This window comes from Vicugna pacos, chromosome 25 (genome assembly GCF_048564905.1).
Source record: "Vicugna pacos chromosome 25, VicPac4, whole genome shotgun sequence".
Lineage (NCBI taxonomy): Eukaryota > Metazoa > Chordata > Mammalia > Artiodactyla > Camelidae > Vicugna > Vicugna pacos.
Window position 1 is genome coordinate 30404140 of NC_133011.1, and position 17940 is coordinate 30422079.

The window sequence follows — 17940 nt, forward strand, 5'->3', positions numbered from 1 at the left end:
TTCTATTTGAGATAATAAAAGAGTTTTAGAAACATACTGATGATGATTACACACCAGTGTGAAGGAAGTTAATGCCACTGAATTGTACCCTTGAAAATGTTAAGATAGCAAATTATATAGTTATTTTTTTACAACAATAAAATGAAAGAATAAAGAGCCAGCAAATGGATGAGTGAATGCATGTAAGGATAAGTGGGATGGGAAAACAGATGAACACACACAAATGAACAAGTGAACAAATGACTGAATTTCCCATGTGTTTTCAAGGATTAAGTAGTTTCCATAGAAGGCCAAGTGCAGGCACTGGTCTCTCACAGCATGCGACTCCGGCATGCTAAAAGGAAAAGAATAAACTACATTGTTTTATTTAGAGGAACAGCTGTTGATCATGAGCTGTAAATTTTTTCCTAATGTAATGACCGTGGAGAGGAAGCCCTGATACGTCACAGAATTAAGTGGTGCCAAAAATGGCTGTAACCCTCTTAGGGCCTCATGTGGCTGGTCTGGCAAACAACCTTGCTTAAGTGTTCAGAGGAATAACCAATCCACTCTCAAACTGGAAACTGGAGTAGGTTGGACCGAACGGACTAAAAAAGAGAAACCACTTTAACCTTTCATCTTAAGAAAAGGGTTTTCTCCAATAAGACACAAAAGGCAAGGTCATAAACTGAAAAGATTAGAATAAATTGCAATTTGTTCTCATAATGGAAAAATTAAGTCAATTTAGATTCACGCTGTGGCCTCACTTCACTGTCTAGAGATCACACGAAACAATAAGCTCTTGGCGAGAAGGTTTGCTGTTTCACATTTGTCATGGTTAGGTCACCAGCAGCAGCTGAGAGACTGTCAGGTGTCCACATAAGACTGTTGAAAGGAAAGGGTTAATGCTTCTTCTTGGCATCATATTAAACTTGTGCCCTGCATGGGGCTCTAATCTGCAACATTTTCATTAGAGCCTTTTCCTTAATTATGAAGACTGAGAGGCAGGGGGGTATGATGGGAAGAAAATAAAACTTGGAGTTACATGAGTTCAACTGAAGTCTAGGACAGTTTTGTGCTAACAAATTTCTTAGGTTTTGAAGCCTTCTTTTGCAATATAACTGAAAAAACAATCCCTACCTTTTAGATAGAGTGTGGCATAAACATGAATATAATATTTGGTTTATAGTAAACAGAATAAATATCCTTTGGTGTTAATTTAAGAATGACAGTGTTCTGGAATTTTAAAAACTGAGTTTTGTGATAGTTCTTTTTTTGATTTTCTATAAGACACTGAGAAATTCACTTCACCTCTTTTGGTCTTTCACTTTGTTTACGTGAATGGATGGGACCTGATGAGTTTTAGGATCCTCCTTAGCTCTGACATTAAAAGAAAAAAATCTGTCTTTAATCAAGGTCAAGGATTCAGAGTGGGCTTTCTGTCTCCTGGATTTGGTAGTTGACTGTGATGTTACTGCGCCAACAAGGGCCTTAATACTTTTACATAGAGATCAAAATCTCCTCAATATCTACCAAAAGCCTATTCCAGGGGAAATGAATTTCTTCTGTGTGTTCTGTCCTTAAATTCAATTCACAAGCAATTTAAGGTTGATGGGAATGATGTCCTGGATGCCACTCATAGTTACTCTTCAACTGGAATGGTGACCGTTCCCATCAGGCATGAAGTGGGAATCCTGCGCAATCAAAGAGAGAAGCCATGACATCCCCCAGGCAGTGAATGGGGAGAGAAAACAGTAAGACAACCACCTCATCACTCACGCAGCCTGACAAATACCTGATACACACACACACAATGAACTGCTACTCAGCCATAAAAAATAATAAAGTAATGTCATTTATAGCAACATGGGTGGACCTGGAGATTGTCATTCTAAGTGAAATTAAGCCAGAATGAGAAAGAAAAATACCATATGCTATCACTTATACGTAAAATCTAAAAATAAGGACACAAATGAACTTATCTACAAAACAGAAACAGACTCACAGGCAAAGAGAACAAACTTATGATTACCAGGGGGTAAACGGGGTGTGACGGGATAAACTGGGAATTCAAATTTTACATCTTCTGGGGAGTGATGGAAATGTTAGCTCTCTTGATTGTGGCAGTGGTTCACTGGTGTCTACGTCTGTCAAAATTCATCAAATTGTACATCTGAAATATGTAGCAATTACTGTACAGGAATCATACCACAATTGAGGTGTTAAAAAAAAAATCTGAGTCATCTTGACTCCACCGCTTTTACCCCAATCCACTTAATTCAGTCATTGCACAAATCCTGTTGGATCTAACTTCTTGTTATCATTGGCATCCATCTAGTTCTCTCAGATTCCCCATTACCTAAATCCGAATCTTGGACTGCTTCAACAGGTGCCAACTGGACTTGCAGCCTCTAATTTTAATCCTTTGCAACTCATCTTCCAACCTGCTGTACTCCAGTAAAACCTTCAGTGGTCCTCATTATCCTTAAGGCATAACTCCAACTCCTTTACTGATGGCAGTTGTGAGCTTCCATACCTGTAGGCCTTGCTTACCTCTTGAGGCACATCCCAAACCACTCAAGCCTTCCCATGCTGAGCTCCATCCATCCCACACTGCGTCCTGGTCCTCCAACCTGCCACAAGTAGACTTAATTCCTGGTCTCCACATACCTGCTCTCCCCTGTACAGTATACAGTTCCTCCTTCTCTGTTTCTCCTCCTCAACTTCCAATTTCTGCCACAATAATTCCCTCTGATTTTTCCAATCTCAACCTAGGCACTATAATGTTTCAGGAATCCATTTCTTTCCCCAAGTTGTCATTCTCTCTGTCTCTAGACTCGATTCCCCTTTTATTGTATTTTATTGTCATTGTTGAATTGACTGTCTCTATTTCCTAAATTGTAAGCCCAGTGAGAGCAGGGATTCTGATGGTCCTATCATTCTAGGCACACAGCATAACAAATAAAGCATAAAAGCAAACTTACATGCATAAATGAATCATTAATAGGACTGAGCCTTTTATATAGTGTTTACTATTCCTTTGACCTTGGGGAAAAATCACTGAAAATTGTGGACCCTTAATATTCTCAACAGAAAAATGAATACAAATTCTCTGTCTTCTTTGATCCTTGATTGGGAGGTTTTGTGAGGTCAGGTATGAGGAATATGAAAAGTGACATGTGATGTGGACAAGCTGGGATCAGTTATTGTTACTTATTATTTGCTTTCTTCTATGAGACATCATCCTTAGTACCACGAGAAGTAGGAGGGTAGGGCCTCTAAATCCTTTGCAGTCTCCTTCAAGGGAAATAGCCTGCTGACTGCTAATCAAACAATTTCCCTCAACCTGACTTTGATTTCTGTTAGTCCTGTTAGATTGTACCTTCTGAGAAGAGCCATTTATTTTTGAAAACAAGTTGTTCTCTATGTTCTGTTACTACTTAACTCACCAGCACCATCTGCTCTGCCGTTATGCCCAATTTGAATCAAGAGGAAAAGGATTCTTTGTGCATCCTGAGGAGAAAGACAGGATCTAAGACATGTCAAAAAGGCAGAGGATATCTGTAGACAGTTGACTGGGTGATTTTTACCCCAGGTCCCATTTCGACAAGTCAGTATCAGGATGAGAGTTGGCCTGGAGCCAAGGGTGAGTCAAGCTCTCTGACTCTGAACTCTGTGCTGCCTGGATTGGCATGCCATCCTGGGGAAACGTGATGGAGAGAAGATGACTTTGAGGAATCCTCCAGATTCCAAAGAAAACACAACATGCCTCGTATCACAACTGTTGTAACTGTTAGAATGAGGCAGATGTATCAGATTTGGCACATCTGTCCCTGGTATTTATGTGTTGATCACAAATTTAGCTTTATAATCTTTGGTGTGTGTGTGCGTGTGCACACGTGTGTGAAGGCAGGAAGAGACTGTGAGTTTGTCCTGGGTGTATGTACTAAGATTGTGTGTTTGTGCAATGGTTGATGCAGAATGAAAGGAGGAGACAATAAGAGAGAACGCATGCATGAAGATATAAACCAACAAGGCAGGGTGCCCTCCAAATATTCCTAAACCAGACTCTGGTTGAAGTGCTATTCTTTAGTTGCCAGAAAAGAATTTATTTCTTGGAAACCAGCAGTGCAATAAAAGCCGAACCTCAATTTCCTATAATAACAAGATTCAAGTTTGGCATCCATATCACCAGGGACAAATTGTGCCAAGCAACCAAAGGAGTCAGAACCAGCACCCACACAGGCTGTTCTCAAGTCAGCAAAAGATGTTCTTCTAAAGTGACTGAGGTCTTAGCTCCCGGCTTCCATTCTGCACACCTACTGAGCTGCCTAACCGGAATCTTCCATTCTTTCTCTCTTCCTGCTGGGGCTAAGGAAAAGGTGACTTGCCCCTATAGACTCCCAGGGAAATCAGCTCCTCTGCCAGGTTAATTTTCATGTTTATTGAGGATATGCCTTGAGCTGAAAATGAGTCATGCCTTTTTGGTGTGGAGTAGGGCAGTTTGATTACATCAGTATCACCAATGATTGTGATAACGGGAGAATGGGGTGGGAGACACCAGAATGGGTGCAGATCTCCTCCTCTGTTGGGGATGACTTAAGCTTCTCCCATCACAGAAGTGTTTTATGATCAATTTAGCAACTGCTTTTTTTTTCCCCCTAAAGAAACTAAAGTTTATCAGGACTTTCCAGTTACCCTCAGGTGTTACAAATATTACACTAAGTGAATAGTATTAGCAATAGCCCCACTTATTGATCACCCATGTCCTAACTTGTGCTTGATACCTGATGGAAATTATCTTTCATTCTCCAGAAGTCTCTGATCTGCCTAGCTGCCCTCCATGTATATGATCTCATTTTTGCATTAGCACTTTGAGGAGAGGGGTTTCAGAGCAAGGAACAGAGGCACTCTGGATTACCCTGGGTGTTGTGGGTTTATTTGGAGGATACATGTGGATGTAAGGGAGCAAAACTTGCCACCTCAAAGTGTCTGTGGCATGTGTATTATTTCAAGCTGAAAACGATCCAGGCCCTGAAGTCTCAGGAGGAAATTTTTATCTCCTCCCTAACTGCCTAAAAGAATTTACATAGGGGACTTGTTCCTGGAATAGCACTGTCATTAGAGGTATCTGCAAAGAATATGGGCTAGGTGTAGTGAAGGAAACACAGCAGAGCCTAAATATCAGAGTCCACTCTGTGTTCCCTTGTCTCTGCATGGCCCAGCAAAATTTATTTTCCAAATATTTGCTTTTCCATCTCCATGTGAATTTCCTTTCTCCCCTTTGAAGTTCCAAACCATTACCCCCAATATCCTTTGTTTTTAGCAGAAGACGGTATTTAATGTGAGGGGTTTGGCCATTTTGTTGAGTTATTCAGTTTTCCTGGGTCTCTCCCATGTATACATGTTCTTAAACTTTTGTGATTTTCTACTGATAGTCTTGTGTCAATTTTATTCTTAGACCAGCCAGAAGAACCTAGAAGGGTACAGAGATTACTTCCTTCCTGACAAGGACATGAACCAAAACTGTTCTAATGGTTGAAGAACTAGGTACCAAAAGGAGAAATAGAAAAACATTAATGGCATCATCCTTGATCTAGCAGCCCCAAATCAACTCCTTTATTCTGCTGTTCTTGCAACTCAGTTGCTCCGCATCTCTGCTTCAGCCTCACATTTAATCATGCCCAAGAAAGAGGATCAAATTGGGCTATTTGTCACCACTCAGGAAAGAGTGTCCTTGTTCTAGGTGTCCAGTGGGACATTTGCCAGTCTAGGCTCTTGGCTTAAACTCTATTCTCCATTTTAGTCTGTGGTGGTCAGGGTTATTTAATTCCTACAGAACTTACTTGTTTTCTATAGAATAAATCATGGTGACTTACAGTTGAAGAACCTCCTATAGTTGATTTGTTTATTTGTTAATTTTTTAATTTGTTTGTTTTCTGCAGAGGTTCTTGAAGGTTTATCACACAGCTTTCCAAAGTCCATTTACAAATGAAGAAATGTAGGCTTATGAATTTAAATGACTTATCTATGGTCATAAGTCTTGTCAGTTGCATTACTCAAATTTGAAACTAGGTTCGTTGTTTTCCTAGTTCTGTGTTTAACATCATGCTTTATCCGCTCTTTGATTTTGCAATGGTTGTTTATTGAAACATTTATATCCCTTTGTTTCTGATTCTTGATTCAGTAAAGATTGCTAACAGTCATTCCCAGTCATAAGCTTACATGATACAGAAATGCTGGCAAAGAGAAAATGGAAAAAGTACAACAAAATAATGGTGGATTGGAGGGTGTCTTAGGGACAGAAATGTATGGACTATTTGGAAAAAGTATCTCTTGGAGCCTAGAAGTGATCTTTATCTGCCTGGCAGTAAGAATAAAGAGAGACATCTAGAAATACACCCAAAAGACAGTAGGAAAGAATAGTTATTGTAAAGGTGAAAGTAAGTAATGATAGAGGCTCATGGCAGAGGGGACAAAAATGACAATAGAAGTCCTGTTGTTCTATAAGATCAGTATCATAGTTGGCTGGATATTCAAAAAGTTAGTGAAAACAAGGAACCCATAAAACATTATGCATGTATATCTTAAACATTTCATTTTAAGGGAAGCTTATTAAAATATATTTATTAGTTAATAATTTTATTTATTAGTCTTTCTCGTTCAGGTTGGGTCTATTAAGAGCTCCAGTATGTTGCTTTTCTTATTGAAATACATAAGCTATTATTTTGATTTGTTTAAATTTAAGGTCAAATTTGAAGGCTCTTGAAACAAGCTGGATACAGAACTTTTCTAGATCTTCCATTATGGTTTCTTGGTCTTTTAAAATTATTTTACCCATACTTAATTAAATTATATAATTCAGTTGCTTTTTAAAAGCAATTTGTGCTTAGAGAATCTTTTCAAAGCATTCCATTTAGTTTTCTTAGTGTCATAGCAAAAGTAATTCCATATGCATATTTTGTCCATTTATATAACATTTAATTGAAATGTATAATTATAGTAAGTAAACTTAGCATAAACAGGGAACACATATAACTGACTCTTGGTATATATATATCACAACTGGGGGGAACCAAAGTGCAAATGTGCAACAGAGAGTAGGCTATAGCTATGAATGTTGAGATGCCAATGGCATCAGTCAAAAATTTATAGAGAGGATGGAAAGCATCAGTTAATTTGCCAAACCAGCTGGTGGATAAAGGACTTTCCAATATGATTGACTTTTATGTTTTCCACAGAATAAGCATCAGGAAGGCATGTTACCTTAATCCTCAACTCAGATCTTCAAGAAATGTTTGTGCATAAAAATCCTATATTTAAATTATACTCTGAATATTAAAACATGACACTATGAACCAGTCTGGAGGGTACCTAAAAAGTCACTGATCCCAATGCTTTGCATCATTGGTTACTACCAGTGAACAGCTTTATTTGCATCACAATACATAATACTTCCATTTTAAAAAAATGTGATGATCAACTTCCATTTTTTAAAGACTACGTATTACTTTTTCTATTATTCAAAATATGCATGATGACATCAGTATTTTAAAGTAACAAGCAATGATCACATTATTTTTCCATGTTCCATGAAGTATTGAAACATAACTTACAAATCCTCCTCTTTAATAACTACATAGAGCACTTTAAGTCAAAAAGTAATAGATTTAGAACCATTTACCTAATCCAGTGCCTTCATTTCATAGTTGTGAAAATTGTAAGAAATTTGATTCTTCCCTTAATCCAAAAATAAAATCTAGACTCCCAAATTTACCTCTTCTTTAATCAAAAATCAAACATAAAAATCCATTTCTTCCAATATTGACAATGAAGGAAGAATCCCCACATGTGGAGAAATTAGCCAGATACCCAACTGTATAGCACTGGCTGATTTCTGGCTGCACAAATTCAGTTCTTGGTGTCAAGAAATTAACGTGGTGGCCACTTGAGAGTAATTCTGAACTCATGGTTTTACCACTGAGTAAGGTAGTTACGTATGTCAATAAGGTAAACATGCTAAGTCGAAGCACCACAGTAGTTAAAACTGCTCTTTGTCTATCTCACAAAGGTATTTCATTGGTCACAGGGGGAACCAAGAGGCTTTAGAAGGTCCAGTGAACCCCCCCCACTACCACTTGGAAACAGATGCACTACTGGTAACAACCAGCTTTCCGCACTTAGAGCTAAACGTGAAGACAGGACTCTAATTTTTCAGCAGTGGTGTAGCATTCAATTAGGTACATGGACATGACTGGGAGTCCTAATTTCTGAGTAAATGCCAATCTTGAGCTCCAGGATTTAATTTCTAGGTTTTAATAATAAAGACTCTGAAGGTTTGCTGGACTTCAAATGCCCTTAAAACATTTTGATGAGTTAAGTGTAAACGAATAAAAAACATATGCATTAAGTTTCTCTTGGAATACATGTGGGTTTAAAAATTAAGGGAAAAAGGACTTGGCAAACTCTGGCTTTGAGTCCTGCCAAACCCAAGGTATCTGAAAAAAAATACCTCAAGACATTTGGAGAATCCCAGAGTCTCATAGTTTGCCCCTACTTTAAAGAACAAATGAGACTGAAAATAACTTTTTAAATGTTTAAGTGTGGACATTCTTGCTAAAATACTGAATGTGTATAAATATCTTGCTATTTTTGAATCCATACTCACACACACATACAAATACACCCATAGGTACCCATACAAATACATTATGGCTTGCCTAAGTTCAAACTTCGGTGAGTATCAGCCCTGCCTTTTTCCTCTTAATGCTAACAATACAAGCAAGCAAACAAAAAATACATAAATATTCAAATACAGGTAACAGCACAATTTTGATATGGTAGGGCTATTAAATACTGACAAATCTTACTAAGTTACAATTTCAATAAAACCCTTCAATGATTTTCCGTTACCAACCCCAAACACATGAACCTTTAGCCTTTTATGCTTTCCTTTCCCCAGAGAAATCTACATTTCAAAGATTTATTTCCCAGTTCCTCCCTATGTATACTCATTCTCCAGCAATGCAACATTAATTCCCATCACAATGCTTACAAATACCCATCATTTCCATATTTCCTTATTGGCCCTTTCTGTCTAGAATGCCACTCCATTTCCATCTACAAATGTCTTGATCATTCAGAATATAAACTCAAATAATTCTTCTTCACAACCTATCCCATTGTTTGTATAGGCTTGGCAAATCTTATCAGATTAGGAACCTTTAAAAAATTTTCAAATCTCTATCTTGCTCACAATCACAGTTCAAATCTCTTGACATTTTGGAGGTGAGGGGATAAAGGATAAATGTTGCCAACCATTTCTCCACTCTTACTGGTTCCAACTGATTTAAGAAATGGACCCAAAGAGTCAAGTCCAAATTGAATACAGCATTAGTTTCACCATGGCTAGACCTGGACTGGTGAAAATGGTGTGGCTTGTTCTGCTTCTAAACCTGATTTTCAAAGAATCCAGTAATATGTGGCGAAACATATTATTAGAAGAAACTTAGAAATAGTGAGTTAAGATGCCCATAATGCTAGGCAATATTTGGGCACAGGATCAAATCACATACTTCCTGTCTGTTTTTGATGCAATAACACCTCTCCCTGATTGATGGATTACAGTGGATGAGAGAGTGGAAATAGTGTCTGGTTAGGTTTTCTCCCGCACTTGTAGAGAGTGGACAACACCCCCTCTTCCTTGACATGGAAAGATCAACAATTAAGTTATCTTTCCCCAACCAATTCAGGGCTCCTATACTGAGGATCCTACCTGCCTTCCAGCTATATCTTTTTCTGCTTCTCTTACAGATGCTCTGACCCAGCCATAAACTTGTGGGTCCTTGAACATATCACATTTTCACCTGTAATTTATTAATTTTAAAAACAAATCTGTCCTTTGAAAATGTTGTTCTCTCTGTTTTGGAAAGCTCTTCTTGTTCGCTTGGCACTGTTCGTATCTGGAAAACTCAGTTCAGAAATTCTCTTTTGTAAACATCCACTGAGCTTCCTCACACACTTGATTCACTTTTTTAATCTACTCCCTCAGTAGCTTGACCATACCTTTGATAATAAGCAATGTACTGGCTTGTAGTTTCTACCTACAATTCTCCCCCAGAAAAGTTTGCACTTCTTGAGAACAAGGACTGTATCTTATTTTATTCATTCCTATAACCTGGATTTGCTATACATAATCAATAACTAATATAGTCAATAGTAAATAACTTTTATGTAAATGTGGGTAGGTCTACTTGATATATTGGCTTCTCTGGTCAGATCTGCACTGAGGATTAAATGGGGGCTGACCCAGCAGGGGAATCACTTCATGCAGATTGGTATGTGGGGGTGAGGTGGCTGAACAGTGTGGGGAATGTGACAAGCACAACACATTGTCCCTTCCTTCAAGACACAGTCTAGTGTGCCCATTAATTTTAACAAAAGAACACATGGTGGAAAGTCAAAACACAATCATGCATACGCTGCACCTGAGTGAAATTTATTTTGGTAATAAAAAGCTTATTCAACTGATGAATAAAATTCAGTCATTATGGAATGAATATGTTTTATCCACTGAGTACTAAAAAATGTAAACATCAATCAAAAGCCAGCCACCCCCTTTCTCATCCCCTAGCAGGCCTGCTACAGTCTGGCTTTCTGCTGTGGAAGGCCGTGTGGTTGACTTGTTCCCTATGTTCGCATGTTGCTTTTTGTGGATCTGGGATTCTGATCCTCTGGGACTGGGGAGAGGGTAGGAGAGACAGAAGGAGCACAAGAGCTCTTACATGACTACTGTTGGCAGGAACTTGTGTCACATCCTCTGGATGTTGTTGGTATTCACAGCTGGCCCCTTTATTGGGGGATTTGTACATTATTTGGAGATACCCTCTCTATCGCTTTGGTCTCCTACTCTCTGCTTTCTTGATGACAATGATACACTCAGCCTAGCTGGTCACCTATGTTCCCTTTGGACTTGGTTTTTGGTAGACCACCTCTGCCTTTCTCTCTTTCACAGGTAATGGAAATGAATTCATAGTCACAGGACTTAATAGTTCTAGTCCTTAAGTTAACTTGGGTTCAAATACAGGTTCATCACTTTTGTGACCTTGGACTTACTACTAAATCTTTCTAGGACTAAGGTTCTTCATCTGTGAAAATGGGGATAAATATAATGTCTGCAATAGGATGGTTATAAAGATTCAGATAATGCATGTCAAGTACATTGTAAGTACTCAGAAGTAATCTATTATTATATATTTTTTCTTTTTTAAAGTTACTGTGAAGTACTTGTTTTCTATCTAAAAATAGAAAGCACTTAGATAAGGAAAAGACTCTCTGCAATGTACAAGTGATCAGCCTTGTGGTCCTAGACACTTTTGTTTACCTTTTTAAGCCTTGACTGTAAAACAAGCTGTGGTTCATCTTGCCTCCTCATTGTTTTTGAGCCAACCGCTCCCAGGATGTTCACTGGTTTGTGGAGGCAGAAGTGTAGGAGGTCTAGTCTGGTCACAGGAATGCATTTAGAGCAATTGCCCATGTCATAGCTGCTAACATCTCACTGGGCAAAGCAGGCCCCTTGGCCAAGCCTACCATCAGTGGTGTGGGCAGATAGATTCTACCAGCTCTGGTAGGAAGTGCTCCAAAGCCACATGGCAGAAAGCTTGGATATGTTGTTCTATCACAGTAGACAGAGAGGGTAAGAACTGGGAGCAATGATACTATATACCACACTGACATCACACTGCCATCACACTGCCTGTGGAGTGCTCCATAAATAGGCACTTTTCTCTTCTATTTATATTATGATGTCCTCCTCTCTTCAAAGAAACATCTAGGATCAAATGCACCTTCAGCATTAAGTTAGTGGCTAGCTGAGGGTTGACCAGATCAGGGATGCTCATGAAACTACAGAAGATCCTGGTGTGAGTTGCCTTGTATGAATATATATCAGTTGTAAGGTGATGGCAGAAGTCAGGAATCATGCTCAGAAGAGATGATTGAGTTAAATGTTAAGGTAATAAGTACAAATTGAGTCATGCAGCAAAGAAGCATAGACAGAAAGTAGTAATCAAGATAAGGAACCAAAAGATCCAAAAAATGGAGAGGTGGAGTGATTTGGGTCCAATAATACGTAGCCAGGAATGAATATCCTATGAATTTCAAATACCCAGAAGCCACTGGTCTAGAGAAAATTGAGCCTGTTTGTAAAAATAATAAGACTTACTATTTACAGAGCAACTACTCCGCTCCCGGCTCTGCACTGGGCACTTTATGCACATTTTGTCTTCTCCAGTGAAATCTGATTCTTCTATCAATCTCAACCTTGTAAAAATGATACATATTTTACTATTAATTTCTCTCAATATTCTGGAGGAAGTTATTTTAAAACATAACTCTGAATGATTAAACAAATTATTCGCCCACTGACTCACTTGCTTTGTCCTATTTCATACAGAATAAGTTCATTCACATCTGATCTATTATCATTTTAACAAATTCTAAGCACAGTATCATAATGAAAAGGGGAAGGAAGAAGCAGAATCAAGCACTTCCTGCGGCCCATGCATAATTTCATTTAGTCCTCCCCACCTTGAAGCAAAGTCGATGATCTCCACTCCCCAGGCCCCTTCGTTGACAGGGAAGCTCAGGCTAAGAGAAGCTAAGTAAGTCCCAAAGATCAGACTTTAAAAGTAGAATCTTCATTATATCAAACTATCAACTTCTCTGACAAGATAATATTCTACCAATTAAATACATCAGAGTTCGAGTCCGCCTCAACTTGATATTCCTACATAAAGAGAGGCCAAATGTGGTTGGGTAATCTTAACATTCCCTCTCTAGTTTATAAGCAAAAACCCAATGGCTCTATATATCAGCTTGAGTTTCACAGAGAGGTAGAGGATACTGTGATTGTAAGCCAAAGATATTTTTCCTACCATTGCCCTCCAGTGTGCATCTTGGGTTCTGTGCATCATTGACCAATAATTGTTGATAGATGGCATTTATATAACCTCCCCTGTAATCTTGGACTTTTCCTTAGCAGTAGACATTTCATGAATGAGAAGTCATTACCCTCATGTATGCCTATTTTTGATATTTTCTGGCCAAAGACTTTACTAGATTCAAGAGATAAAATGTTATTTTTAAGTTCAATCATGAGTTTTAAAATTATCTCTCTCTTTATAATCAGTGAATTGTATGAAGATTTAGTCATCTTGGGGGCGGGGGGTGTTACTGATTGATCAATCAATTGATTGGAGGTCTAACTAGTACTTTAGTGCAGTGAAACACCTGGAATTTCTTGTGGTACTAAATGGCACGCTGGAGAACAGTAACAGCTTCCCAGGAACTCATTTCCAAAGTGCTTAGATTCTAGAGGAATTGGCTTTATAGTTAATTTTTTTCCCCATTCCAAAGAGATTTCTAGAAAATTCTTCTCCTCACTAGTGAACTCATTTTTTTCTCCTTAGAGGTATTTTAAATTGACACTTCCAGAGGAAGTTTCCTATAAGGAAAGGCTTTGTAAGGCTTTGGGATCAGACAGACGCATGTAAAAGTTCCAGTTCTTTTATCTAGTATATTGCGATAATACACTTGAATTGTCTGAGCATTATTTTTCTCATTTGTAAAATAAAGATGAGAATACTGAACTCAGGTTTGTTGTGGGGATTAAATTAGATAAGGTATGGAAAACACTTTGTATTGTAACTAGACAGGAGATTTTCAAGGTCGGATGTTTGAGAAGTGATGATAGTCAAGGGATGCTGGAAATCTTCTGATGTAATTATGTGTCTCCTACCTTGATGGAATCCCTACATCAGAGACTACTTTCAGTGTAAAATGAAGTGATCCATTGCTTTACACTCGGCTGATGTTCCTGTGTATTGTAGGGGTTAATCAGTGCATTTCCTTCCCTCCCTACACTCTCTCCTTGAAGGTGCAAGAAGGATGGATATGTGATTTTTGCTGTAAGTGCCAGTGGAATAACCTTAGTGTCTTATGATATATTGTTACTTCAGACCTAGAACAAATTCAATAAATAATTTCAGCAAAGGTTTGAAAGGTTCTTAGGATTAGATACTTCTACCCTTAAGTAGATTAATAGGGCTCAGCAATATGACTGCTGTAGTGGACACTGTAGTGTGCGAACCAGATTCCCTTTCAGGACTGAGCCACTCATTCCCCCATCCACCAGATGTGTTCACCACTGATGGCTCACAGATGAGTGTCTCTGGGAATGGCCCTGCGCTGGAGGAAGCTGCTATACTCAAAGTTAAGCTCACGTTCAATGATGGGTGTGGTTACAGAAGCTCTGGCCCTCTTTCCTCAATAAGAAAACATAACCGCATAAAGTGAATCTATTTACACTCTGAATTTATATCAATTGAGTTCACTTTCTTGTAAGGACCCCCCCTGGGCTATATGCACGAAAATACATTTATGACCCATAAAAATCTTTGAAAAAAATTCTCAGTTGAGCACAAACCAGTCTGAGAGTCCAAGAAGCTGGCTGAAAGAGTCACAAGTTGCCCAGGTAGGAGGATTGATGGCACCTGGGAAGCACCAAGGCCACTATGTCAGATACTTCATTTCAATTACTTAATTCAGATACTTAAATTCTTTATGTCCAGCGTAATTCCCTTGCATGCCATCTCTCTGGATTGTCCTTCTTCATCTGGATAACTCCTACTTATATTAAAAACTCCACTTGAGTCATTTCGTCCAGGGAATCTTCTGTGACTTTCAAAGACTGTATGAATCTCTGCTCCTTTATAGTATTTATTAGATGTAGACCTAATACTTTTGATACATTTACTTTGTTTTATTGTAATTTCAGTCCTATTAGAAGTGGGTTCTTACAATTAGAAACCTTCATCCTCTGAATGTAACAGTTATGTTTAAAATCATATGTGATCAATCAATATTTGCTAAATTGAACTGAAATATCAAAAGGCAAAGTTTTACTATCGTTTCAATCTTGAACTGGCAGAGTTGAAAAAAATATTATTTATGGCCAGCTTTACTAATAAGGAGTTGAATTTTTTTTTTAAATCTTTGAAATTCTAGGTTTCCATTCCAACAGCATGAATTCAGATGCTGAAACCCAGACTTAAGGCTTTGGAGGAAAATAAAAAAAAAAATTCCATTAGGAAATGAGGAGATGAGTCTACTCCGTTGAGTGGCTATCACCTTCACAATTCTACAGCAAAGCACAGATGTATGACATCCTTTTGAGAATTGTTTTATGAAGCTATGAGCCAAAATAAGCTCAAAACTCCCTTTTTCCTTCCATATTATAAAAGAAAATCACTACTTTTTCCCATTAGAATGTTCATTTACTCCATTCTTTAAAACATTTACACTTTTTCTGTCCTAAAAATGTTCAGGTCACTTTGCACATTATTCTCTTCAATTATGCCAGATTTTAAAATCTCTGGCCTCGGTGAGACATCTCAGGCCTTTCATCACAAGTCCCTCTCTGTGAGGGTGAGTACTTTTAAATAATCTTATTATGGAAAAGAATAGATTGAGTGGTTTGAATTACAGTTTCCCAACGGATTTCTAGTTCAAATAAAACTGTCTTCGGTTTTAATGTGGTTCTTTTTATGCCATGGCAGGAAGTAAGAAGGGACACATTTTTAGAGCTAAGTATGGTAGGTACAAGCCCACAACATTTTGGAGAGACATACTGCTGCAACCAATTTGTTCTTTAGATTGAAATCTAAAGCGGTGAAGTGATTAGCCCAAGGTCATATACCTAGTTAACAGCAGAAATATAACCATACCTTATTTGACTTTTAAGAAGCAACTGTAATTAACTAGAAACTTAGAGTTTTTCCCAAGGTCAGAAAAATCTTGATTCAGATTCTGACTTTGCTGGGATAGAGTATTATGGGAACTTAGACTAATTCATTTTCTCATCTACAAACTGTGGTTTTCATACCCATTTTGGAGAACATAGTAAATGCTCAGTAAAGATCTGCTGAGTCTGAAAGCTTTTAAGTGTGACTTTTCAAAAATTAAATTTTGAGATTTCTTTTCAGACACCATGTATTCGATAGCAGCAAGAGAGATGTATCACATTTAAGATACCAGATAAAGTTCCAGCCCTTCCCCCTCCTAGTCAATTGATAACAAACCAGTGAACCTCAAAAGTTGTTGGCTCATGGTTGCAATATGATCCAAATTTTCCTCATGAGGAAACAAATCCTAAGGATCTCCCAAATGCAAAGTCAATATATAGCTACACACATCCTGTCAAGCTGTGAAATCACGGGCTCTCAGCCAGAATAAATCTGAACAATGGAAATTATTATTTGCAAGATGTTCATCAGCACAGAATCAAGCTGTTTCTTGTATCTGTCTAGGAGGTTTATAGAAATGCTACTTTCTTCAAGTAAATCCAAAAATCTGTGGGTGATTTTTATTGATTGAGTTCAGGAGCTTGTGGCTTGGGGCAGATCATGAAACACTGACTCCATCCTTGGATGCTTTCACAATCCCATCGCTCTTGGGCCAACAACAATTGCCTGATTGGTTGTTGGCGGCAGCAATAAGGGAAATCTACTCACTTAACCACTTCAGGCAGAAGGAACCCACTTCTGTTTTTGATACTCTGCTTGAGAATTCAAGGCCAATTGTGCTCTTCTGCTGGAGAAGCCGTCCACTATTTGATGTTACTCTAAATATAGGACAGTCTGGAATCTTCTCGAGTTTAGGATACAGGGTTTGTTTTGAGGAATAAAGAGAGGGAGAGAGAAAGTTTTCTCTCTTTCAGTTAAATGTCACAGGTCTCCAGTTTTTTAAGACCTACATTAACTTATTTTATTTTGAGATATAAGATATATACACTAATGTGCACAGTTTTTAAAGAGTACACACTGATGATCTTACATATGTCTACATCTGTGTAACTACTTGGTTCAAGCAAAAGATTTCCAGGACCCGAGGAGGCTCTCCCTCTCATGTCCCTTCCTGATCAAACATTTCACCCTCTCCCTGACACATACATCCAGACAGCTACCTTTGGCTTATATAAACATGGATTAATTTTGCCTGTTCTCAAAATGTACGTAAGTGGAATCCCATAGAGTACACTCTTTATGTTTGGCTTATTTTGCTCATTAATATATTTGGGAAAGTAACCCATCTTAATATTGTGCCTAACAATAGTTTATTCAGTTATATTGATATGTGATACCATGTTGTTGTACAAATATAAAAGATTTATTTATCCTTTCACCTATCTGTTTGGATTATTTCCATTTGGGGGATAGTATAAAAGAAAGCTACTATAAACGTTCTTGCTCATGTCCTTTGATGGACCTATTCATCCCTGTCTCTTAGGAATTACTGAGTCATAGGACAGGCATATACTTTAAAGAGATGCTGATAAAGAAGTATTTCAAACTAATGGTACCAATTTACACTCCTACCAGCAATATATGAGGTTTTTAGTTGTTCTACATCTTCAACCACACTTCGAATGACCAGTCTTTTAAATTATTCTGTCCACTCTAATTTCAGTTCTATTTATGTTGTAAGGGGAAATTTAACTCTGTGTTTAACAGTGTGGACTCTGTGCCTTGTTGCTTGAATTTGAATCCCAGGTTTCTTACTCACCACCTATACGACTTTGACTAGCTTATAATTATTCAACCTCTTTATGTCTTAGTTTTCCCAACTACGAAATGAGGCTAGTAAGTATCCTTCCCCTACAGGGTGCCTGTAAGGGCTAAGCGAGTGAGTATTGTATAGCTCTTAGAATAGCACACGGCACACACCATCAGTGTTAGGTTGTTTTGTGTTTTTTTTAAGTAATGTAGTCACATGTTTCAAAATTCAAAACATATTCAATGTTTGTTAACTTCAAAAAATCAAAAGAGTTATTGCAGGGCTGTTATTGGTGGTCCCTGGATATCCACAGCGGGTTGGTTCCAGGACCCCTGTGGATACCAAAAT